This window comes from Lycium barbarum, chromosome 3 (assembly GCF_019175385.1).
Source record: "Lycium barbarum isolate Lr01 chromosome 3, ASM1917538v2, whole genome shotgun sequence".
NCBI classification, from domain to species: domain Eukaryota; kingdom Viridiplantae; phylum Streptophyta; class Magnoliopsida; order Solanales; family Solanaceae; genus Lycium; species Lycium barbarum.
The window spans coordinates 18,799,627-18,810,356 of NC_083339.1; the positions used below are offsets into that span (position 1 = coordinate 18,799,627).

General features: G+C 44.0%; 1 non-coding gene across 1 annotated transcript; it reads left to right on the forward strand.

The window, feature by feature from the left end:
* The first annotated feature begins 9,844 nt into the window (after nt 1-9,844).
* Nucleotides 9,845-9,950, forward strand: LOC132634416 (small nucleolar RNA R71). The gene has a single exon (XR_009580142.1). It is a non-coding gene; the product is annotated as a small nucleolar RNA R71 (small nucleolar RNA).
* Nucleotides 9,951-10,730: the final 780 nt, after the last annotated feature.

The following is a 10,730-nucleotide window of genomic DNA, read 5'->3' on the forward strand; positions in this document are numbered from 1 at the left end:
ATTATCGAATATGCTTTTGTGCACACAAACGCTACTTTCGGCAGTCACTTTATTTTGTTCAATTCCCATCCTTATGCCCTCACATAGACCAAAGAATGTCCTAACACACATATATACAACAAGAATGGGACGAAGATGAAAGAGAAGATAAAACACTCAACACTCACAAAGAGTTCATATCTATACATGCAAATACCATAGGCTTGCCCTTATTTTCTATGTTCTCATCCTAGGTTCGTTCGGTTGTGATCACATTAGGACTTGTTTCGGCTTGTAATGTAGGCTTAGGGACGGGTAGAATACTTTTTTGGGTATTAGTGACTCACCCTCCTTGACACTACTACATCTCTTTACCTTGATTCGCCTCTTTTCTTTCCAACCCCTTTATTTTCTTTCACGTTTTCGACCTCGATGTGGTTTTATTCCTATCCAACTAGCAATTCTTTTTGTGTTTCAATTTTCTGATGATGTTTTTTTCAACTACCACATCGACTCTCTATTAGCAAATTCCACCACCCCCAACCTTTGTTCTCAACATCTACTTCACATTTGATTCACCCCCAACTTAGGCGCTTGGCCTCGTCTATCTAGTAGCATCAAGGAGGGAACGGGTGCGAAGATGGGTAAATTTCACAATGGGTGAGGTTTCATTCGGCTAACCAAGAAAAAGGTCAAAAAGGCTCAAAAAGGGACACTAGTGATATTTTCAGCTTTTGGAGAGGCTTATTTAGGCACAGTGACTTTACACAAAGAAAGCCTAAGATCATTTCACAACCAAACTAACTTTCGTATTTCAAACAAGACCAACCAGGCAAGTTCTAGATTATACATGCGTAAACAGAATTAAACTAACGGCTCACACTCATATCGGCATAAGGACAATCATTTTTACACTTGTGACCTCCTAAGTAGTCATTCCTCACACACAACACCCCAATAATCACAATGTCATATAAATAATGAATCATTTCAGACAATAACTGTTCTAAGTATGCATTTTTCAAAAATTCTGAGGGGTCCAAATTTTCAACAAACTACAACACATGCCATCAGTTACAAAGTAACACCAAATAAGTCAAAATTATTCTATTCAACCTAAGAAACATCCTAAACATGCCAGTTTCAACAAAATAAAACCCCCCTCAGGAAAAGAACTCTGGCAAAGAAAAGCTGAGGGGGTTCCTAAACACATATTTACACTACTCTACTATCAATTAGTCCCACCCCCAACGTAAGAATCAAGCACTGTCTCAGTGCTTCAATTATAAGAATGAGGGAAAAGAAATGGTACCTTGGTGCTGTGAGCACCTCATGACTGGCCCGCCGCATCCGGCGGTTGACTGGAGGACTCTCCTGGTTAGCGCTGCGGCTCAACTAGTGACTAAAAGATCGCCTGCTGCAAGTCCTTCTTTTCAGTCCTCTTTAATCTCCCGGCCAACTCCTCCGGGTCCTCAGATGAGTCAAGGACCCTTTTTCCAGTACTGCGAACAGAGGGTTCGGCCTCCTCCGTCTCCTCCTCAGAATCAAGCAAATCCAGCACCTTAAACGTAGTAGGCAAAATGGGACGTGGTGCTGGTGCGGCTATCATCCCGTGCCCCTTGAGTGTTTCAAGCTCCTTTTTTAGCTTTTCCAACTCACTCCTCAAAGAACTAGACTCCCCACCGGGTGCTGTCTGTTCTCGAGTCAACAATCTCGCCTCAAAGCTGTCAAGTCTAGCCTGATACACCTCGTGCTTTTTCTCAAAATCTGCATGGATCTCTGTGGTCGCCTCAGTAACCAGCTGTTGCACTATTTTCACCACCTTCGGCAGGAATTGTTGCAAGATTTTGTCTACTTGCCTTTCGGTCCGCACCGCTTTGATTGCAATCTGGCTATAGTTAGCAGGGCTGAAGTGCAGCAACCCCAGCTCTGGATCAGCAGGCTTGGCTATCGCAGCAGCTGTGGCGGACCCCGAAGGAGGACCCTGTATGGTCGAAAGTGGTGGTGGAGATCTTGCCTCAGAAACATCTAGTGTGGCTGCAGCATCCTGTGTATGGACAGTATCCGGAACACCTGTCATGGGGGCCTCAGGCCCAATAGTAGCAGCACCAAACTCGGACTCCATTGGATCAGTCCTATAAGCACGGCTCGGACTTCACTCCAGCTGAGTGTCGTCGTCATCACCGGACTGATCTGCCTCCCGGTTCTTTTTGCTTACCACCTTGTTTTTCCTCCAATCCCCTACGTGTGCAGCTGTAATAGTACCGTCCCAATCTAGAAGCGGAATTATCCTTGCCTGTCGACACAATGCCGTAATAAGGCAAGGAAATACCATGTTCTGGTTAGGCTTGTGTGCCCGGACATGCAGCTCCTCAGCTATCAGTTCCCCAATATCCATCGGGTACCATGACATGAAAGAGGCAATAGTAACTGCCTGATTGGTGGAAAGGGTATTATCTGCCTGTGTTGGAGTGATCCTGTACCGCAGCAAGGTCCACCAAAATTTAGCCTCTGTGGACAAACAGCTTTTAGTGATCTTGACTTTCCCATCGTTAGTCCATTTTTACCCATGTGGGTCAGATGTGATAAGTGTTGCAGTCCCTTCCCTGACGGATTTGTTGTCCTTCCCGTCTCGTTTGTCTAAGAACAGGCTCAGATCAGTAGGAGCCACAAAATCATCACCAAACAGGACCCTGTTGATTGCTTTGGAGGAAATATCAACCAGGGAGTTCCGGACCGTCACATTTTCCAGCATTGGGATCTGATGCCAAGCAAGACTCGGCTTTTTCATCGACCTCAAGACGGCCCCATAGGATGCATAGAATTCCCGCACAATATACGGAGTATACTCTCCTGGCTCTTGAGTGGATGCATCTAATTTGTACCCTTTGATGGTATCATCCAGCTGTGGGTGAGCTGAAATACCATCGAAAATCAGCCGCCGTTCTTCAAATATTTTCCTCGACGGCCGTCCCCCAGTCTCAGTCCCGGCCATCCATTGGTCATACAACTCCTTTGACCCCTTTACCGAGAACCGCAACTTCTCCCCCTCCAGCCGTTTGGACCTTACGACCAGCTTGCGACCCTTAGGCGGCGTCCCATCAACCGGATCACTGCCTTCACTCAACTCGGCTGAATCACTCTCTGGTGGAGTTTGGGTGGCAGCCCCCCTGCTTGATGCTTCTGCGTTGGAATCCCCCTCTTCAGACTGGGAGGCTTCCGACGTAGACTTAGACGGGGTAATAGTTGGGGGCTGTGATGTGGTTGCCGCTGTGTCTTGGGTGGGGCCCCCATAACTTTTGGTAGTTGTATCACCTCGGCGTACCCGGATCCTGATTGTTCCCCTTCCGAAGTGGAAGGTTCATTTATCAATCTGGAATCCGAGCGCGCTTTCTTTTTCTTTCTTGTGCTTTGGGCCCCCGCTCTGCTTGCTTTCCTTTTCTGACCCATACCTGTAAAAGACACCACATATTAGTTACCATGGAACATCCAACCAAAGATAAGATAGTTTGACTGTGCACAACATATATGTTCTGTCTGTGGTCGTAAACACAAAAGACGGACCGTAAACTGGTTTACAGTCCGTAAAGTGCAATCGTAAATTGAGCAGTTGTAGTGGATAGCATTCTGTCCCATCATGAAATCTTAAATACGGACCGTAAACTGGTTTACGGTCCGTAAAGTTAGATCGTAAACTGGGATTCCTTTTTGGATTTCATTCTGTCCACTCTACATGCTTAAATACGGACCGTAAAGTGCAATACGGTCCGTAATGTGCAGTCGTAATTCGCACCACAGACAGACACATATTTTGATTTCAAAATTGCATTTCACATCTCGGTTTCACATTGTGTTCGGGGATTAGGTTACTCATACTTCACCTATTTTTTCCAATTTTTCATAATTCCCGTAGGAGTCAAGCCATTGGTGGGCAGACCAAAACTTCAAATTTTGAATTTTGAAGTATGGAATGCCCTCCAACCCATTTGGGTCTTAAGAACAATTACCCATGAGAATTTACAGAGTTTAACATATTTGTCCCCTCAAAAGATCATTAACCAAGGTAATAACACTTAATTTCACAACCCAGTCTAAACAATCACTTACCACCAAGTTCAAGTTCACAGATAGAAAAGAAGAATGGGGAGCATTAATCATACCTTTCAATGATGAATCAGACCACTAGAAGCACAGATTTTTAGAGCACCACTGCAATCACAAACGAAATTAAACCTAGGGCAGAGAAAGAATTCGAATTCTTGGTGAGATGGGTTTGTTGGTTGGTATAAGTTGTGAAGTTATGGTGTTTAGGAAGGTGGAAGGTGATGGTTTAATGGTGGGAAGTCGTGGGGATGGAAGAAATTTTAAGAGGAAGACGTGAAGATGGAGGGAGAGTTAATGGAGGGAAGTCGTGGGGGTGTGCTGTTCGTCTGCCCTTGATTTAAATTTCGTGGTGTATTTAAATCGCTGCTTTATGTTTCATTTTTTTTAAATCTCTAAATACGGTCCGTAAACTAGTATACGACCCGTATTTAGAGTGGTTGATGAGGGCAGAACACTGCAATGCTTCATGTTAGTTTATGATCAGGTTTACGGGCCGTATTGTGAAATACGATCCATCCACCAAGGGCGTAAACTAGCATCTTCATTACAGTGCTCACTGTTTGGTGACATTGTTAAATACGCCCTGGTTTACGGGCCGTATTGTGAAATACGGTCCATAAACTTCAGGCGTATTTTGCAATGTTGCGAAACAGTGTCTTACAACTGAACTTACCTGCTTTTCAGCAGACTTTTTCTGTGATATATTCCTGCACCAAAACAACCATTACCCTAAATGTAAAATAAAAAACAAAGATAAATAAACATTACACTTGGGTTGCCTCCCAAGAAGCGCTTGATTTAACGTCGCGGCACGACGGTGGTAACTAATCACTCCTTATTTTGGTACACCAGATCATCATTCGTTCCGAGGTGTTTCAACATGTAGCGATCAACAATCCTATCCTCCGAAATCATTCCGTGATAGTGCTTCAATCTCTGCCCATTCACCTTTAACGTCCGATTACCGTCTCCGGACTTCAATTCAACCGCGCCATGGGGTGAAGCAACTACCACCTCAAACGGGCCAGACCATCTGGATTTAAGCTTACCCGGTAGCAACTTCAGCCGAGAGTTAAACAGCAATACAGAGTCACCCTTGTAGAACTCTCGCTTCAGAATCTTCTTGTCATGGTATTGCTTCATTCTTTCTTTATAAAGCGCTGCACTCTCATATGCCTAGTACCGGAATTCATCCATCTCATTTAATTGAAACAACCGCAGCTTGGTCGCTTCCTCCCAATCCATATTCAGTTTCTTCAGCGCCTACATAGCTTTATGTTCAAGTTCAACCGGCAAGTGACAAGCTTTCCCGAATACAAGCTTGAAGGGTGAAGTCCCAATTGGAGTCTTGAAAGCAGTCTGGTATGCCCATAGAGCATCATCGAGCTTGCGGGCCCAATCAGTTCTATTGGCATTCACTGTTTTTGCTAGAATACTTTTGATCTCCCTATTGGACACTTCGACCTGTCCACTTGTCTGAGGGTGATAGGGTGTTGCCACCCTATGCTTTACACCATATTTCTCCATCAGTCCCGCGAACGCTTTATTGCAAAAGTGGGATCCACCATCGCTGATTATCGCCCTCGGAGTACCAAATCGAGTAAATATGTTCTTCTTTAGGAACCCTATAACACTCTTGGCCTCATTATTGGGTAAAGCCACCGCTTCTACCCATTTTGACACATAGTCCACAGCTACCAAGATGTATTTTATGCCACCAGAACTCACAAAAGGTCCCATAAAGTCAATCCCCCAGACATCGAACACTTCCACCTCCATAACAAAATTCATAGGCATCTCTTGCCTTCTGCCGATATTCCCTTGCCTTTGACATTGATCACAGGACCGCACCAAAAGATTAGCATCATGAAAAATAGTCGGCCAGTAATAGCCGCACTCAAGTACCTTGGCTGCAGTTCGGTTTCCGCTATGATGACCCCCAACAGGAGAATCATGGCATGCCTCACTTTCCGGAACACAACGCCGAATGATGTTATCAACGCATGTTCGGAACAAATAAGGCTCGTCCCAATAGTACTGCCGAGCATCGCGCAAGAATTTCTTCTTTTGGTAAGTTTTCATATCATCGGGAACTATACCTATTACCAAATAATTGGCAATATCAGCATACCACGGTGCTACCTCCATCGATACAGCCAACACCCTTTCATCTGGAAAAGCATCATCGATATCAAGCTCATCAGAAGGTCTCCCATCTTCTTCAAGCCGAGAGAGATGGTCAGCCACCTGGTTTTCAGTGCCCTTTCGGTCTTTTACCTCGAAATCAAACTCTTGCAGCAATAACACCTATCTGATCAGTCGCGGCTTTGCTTCATTCTTTGCCATGAGGTATCTCAAGGTTGCATGATCAGTATAGACCACAACTTTGGACCCCAACAAGTAGGCCCGAAATTTCTCGAAGGCAAACACAATGGCAAGCAACTCTTGCTCCGTCACTGTGTAATTCATCTGTGCAACATTCAGCGTTCTGCTAGCATAATAGATTGGGTGCATAATTTTATTGTGCCTCTGCCCAAGCACAACACCTATTGCAAAACCACTAGCATCATACATCAGTTCAAATGGTAGGGACCAGTCAGGAGCAATGATAATAGGAGCAGTAGTGAGATGCTCTTTTAACTCTTCAAACGCCTTCTGGCACTTCTCATCAAACACAAATTTAGCCTCTTTTTCAAGAAGCTTGCACAATGGATTGGCAACTTTTGAGAAATCTTTGATAAAGCTCCTATAGAACCCAGCATGTCCCAAGAAACTTCGAACACCTTTGACTGAGATAGGTGGAGGAAGTTTTGAAATCACATCAATTTTTGCTTGATCGACCTCGATTCCCTTTTCAGAGATTTTGTGACCGAGGACGATTCCTTTCTTCACCATAAAATGACACTTCTCCCAGTTTAGCACCAGATTGGTCTCCTCACACCGTTTTAGCACTTGACCCAGATGGCCAAGACAATCTTCGAACGAATCACCCACCACAGAAAAATCATCCATGAACACCTCCAAGAAATCCTCTACCATGTTAGAGAAGATTGACATCATACACCTCTGAAAAGTGGCTGGTGAATTACACAAACCAAACGACATCCGACTGAACGCAAATGTCCCATAAGGACAAGTAAAGGTGGTCTTCTCCTGATCCTCCAAGGCGATGTTGATCTGATTGTAGCCCGAATAACCATCAAGGAAACAATAGTAAGAACGCTCTGCTACCCTGTCAAGCATCTGATCAATGAAGGGCATAGGAAAGTGGTCCTTGCAAGTGGCTGTATTGAGCTTGCGATAATCCATGCAAACTCTCCATCCGGTGACAGTTCTGGTCGGGATCAACTCATTCTTTGCATTCGGCACAACAGTGATGTTGCCCTTCTTAGGAACACATTGGACCGGACTCACCCATTTACTATCAGCAATTGGGTAAACCACGCCTACATCCAGCCATTTGATGATCTCTTTCTTGACGACCTCTTGCATATTCTCATTTAATCGCCTCTGATGCTCTATACTTGGTTTGCTGCCCTCCTCCAACTGAATTTTGTGCTCACAGATCCTAGATGGAATACCTCGAATATCTGCTATGGTCCAACCAATAGCACGCCTATACTCCCTCAACATCTCCAAAAGTTGCAAAATCTGCTCCTCAGTCAATAAGGCTGAAACAATCACCGGTAATGTATTGTCCGGACCAAGGAACTCATAATTCAGGTATGATGGGAGCTGCTTAAGCTCCAACTTAGGTGGCTCAATGATCGAAGGCTTTGCTGGAGGAGTTATTCTATTTTCCAGATCAAGACTCAGCTTCTTTGGGTGGTATGTGTATGAGCCCAACCCAACAAGTGAATTAACTGTCTCCTCATAGCCTTCCATGTCTTCCGCATCGAAATTCATCAGAATACCAGCCAAAGCCTCACCCAAACTCTCTTCTTCCATCTTGAACTCCACTGCTTCATCAACAACATCGAATGAATCAATTATCGAAATACTCTCGTAAGCACTTGGTAACTTCATCCCTTTGCTAGCCTGAAAGGTCACTTCTTCATTGTTGACTCGGAACTTTATTTCATTTTTCTCAGAATCCATCAGAGCCCTCCCTGTAGCAAGGAAAGGTCTCCCCAGAATGATAGGAATGTCCCGATCAACAACACAGTCAAGAATCACGAAATCAGCGGGTAACATAAAATCACCAACCCACACAATGACATCATCAACCACCCCAACAGGTCTTTTGATAGACCTATCAGCCATCTGCAATCTCATCGTAGTCAGCCTTGGCATCCCCAGACCTGATTGTTTATATATAGCAAGGGGCATCAAATTTATACTCGCCCCATTATCACACAAAGCATAAGCAAAATCATGGTGCCCAATAGAACAAGGAATGGTGAACGCCCCAGGATCTCCCTTTTTCTGCACAGTTGTAGTCGAAATGATGGAACTCACAATGTGAGTCAAACTCACGGTGTCATGCTGCACCGTTTTCTTCTTGGTCAGCAAATCCTTCAAATACTTCGCAAAACCCGGCATCTCCTTGACAACTTCCAAGAAAGGAAAATTCAGAGATAATTGCTTCAGATGATCATAAAACTTCTCAAACTTAGCATCTTCCTGTTTCTTTACCAACCTCTGAGGAAAGGGAGGTTTAGATTTGAAAAGCTATGTCAAAGGGCGGAGAGCCCCTTTTACAGCCTTCTTGCTCGTGTTATCAGCTTCCCTAATCATCTCTGGAATATCAGCAACCTTCCTTTCAGTAGGAGTCTCATCAGTAATAATGGGTGCTTCAGATTGCACCCCATTCTCTTCATCTATCGGCTCAAGATCAATCACCTTCTCAGCAACTCCCTGTACTGTTTAACCACTTCTAGTAGTAATGGCAAACACATTGTTCAAACTGCCTCCCCCATTCTTCGGATTTGGGATGGTGTCACTTAGAAGTCCTCCCTTTTTAGGAGGGTGCTGCTCTCTAGAAATATCCCTCATCTGCGACTCAAGCTTCTGAATAGCCGTTGTATGAGAACCCACTGTTTTTGTCAGCCCAGATAAAGTCCTTTCAAACTTCGATTGATTTGCCAGAATCTTCTCAAGCATTGCTTCAACTTTCGAACTACCCTGCTCTGATGACTGCCCCTTCGGTGGTATATAAGGATTGGAACTCTTGGTCCCAAAATTGTTGCTGTTATTGTAGTTCCCTTGGTTCGCACCACCATAATTATTGTTGTAGTTCCCAGAGTTGTTCTAAGCACCTTGACCTTGCTGAGGTCTCCATTGATTCTGATTCTAATTCTGATAGCCACCTTGGTAATTCTATCTTTGATAACCCCCTTGAGAGTTATTAACATAATTAGCATCTTCAACCTGCATAGGTGGCCCATCAAGGAACGGACCATCTTGAGCATGGTACATCCCTTTAGGCAAAACTGCATCATCCTAACAAACATTTACCTTCTTGATTTGAGATTCATCAAACTTTTTTGTCAGCAAGGAAATATTTGTTGCCAGTTCTGCCAATGTTTGTTGGGTATCTTGATTTTCCTTCACTATATTCTGGATCATGGCACTACCGTACGGTACCACATCAGCATTTTTTGAGTGCCAAGCCTGATTATGAGTTGTCAGCTTGTCAAGTATGCTGGTCACTCGTCGAAAGGTCTTGTTCATAAAACAGCCATCAGTTGCATTGTTAGCTACTGACTGTGACACTGGATCTAACCCTCGGTAGAACTTCTCCATCAATATATTTTTCAGAAAACCATGATTCGGGCTCTTCTGCAAATACTCCTTGAACCTCTCCCAGGCTTCATATAGTTGTTCCCCCAGTCGCTGCTTGAATTCATATATCTTGTTGTGAATCTCAGCCTTCTTGCTAGGGGGGTACCACTTTGTAAGAAAAACAGCTACCATCTCTGCCCATGAAGTAATCGAATTTCGGGGTAGCTTCTCGAACTATGTTCTTGCCTCTCCAGCTAAGGAATATTTGAATAACCTCAACCGAATAGCATCTTGTGGAACACTGTTCTGGATGTGATTAGCACACACATCCATAAAATTCTGCAAATGACGTTGAGGGTCATTCTCGGTAGAGTTCCGAAAGTATCCCTCAAGTTTCAACAGCTGGTAAAGAGATGAGTCAATTTTCACAGTGGCAGCTCCAACTCGAGGTTGAACAATAGCAGATGCATAGTCGTCTTCTGGAACCAGTTCAGCAAAAATATTCTCATCATCAGATTCATTCGCCTGATTGTTCAACTGATTCACCTGATTACCAGCACGCTGATTCTGCTGATTTTGATTCATGTTCATCTGGTTTACACAGAGTAGCAAACAAGGTGTGATGGAATAAGCAAAAGACTTTAATCAAAGCAAACACTATTTAGTAATTTCAAAACCGTATTCCCTGGTAATGGCGCCAAAATTTCAAAACCGTATTCCCCGGCAACGGCGCCAAAATTTGATACGCTCAAATTACACCTATTAATGGTATAATGCAGACGTTGTCAAATATAGTAACCCAACAAGGTTGGGGTCGAATCCCACAGGGAATAGGGTGTGAAAAGGTTACTAAAATCGTATATGCTAAGTTCTAGGTCTAATGTCTTAATCCGATGATTTTGGTAAAATTTGGTTGTTCTATA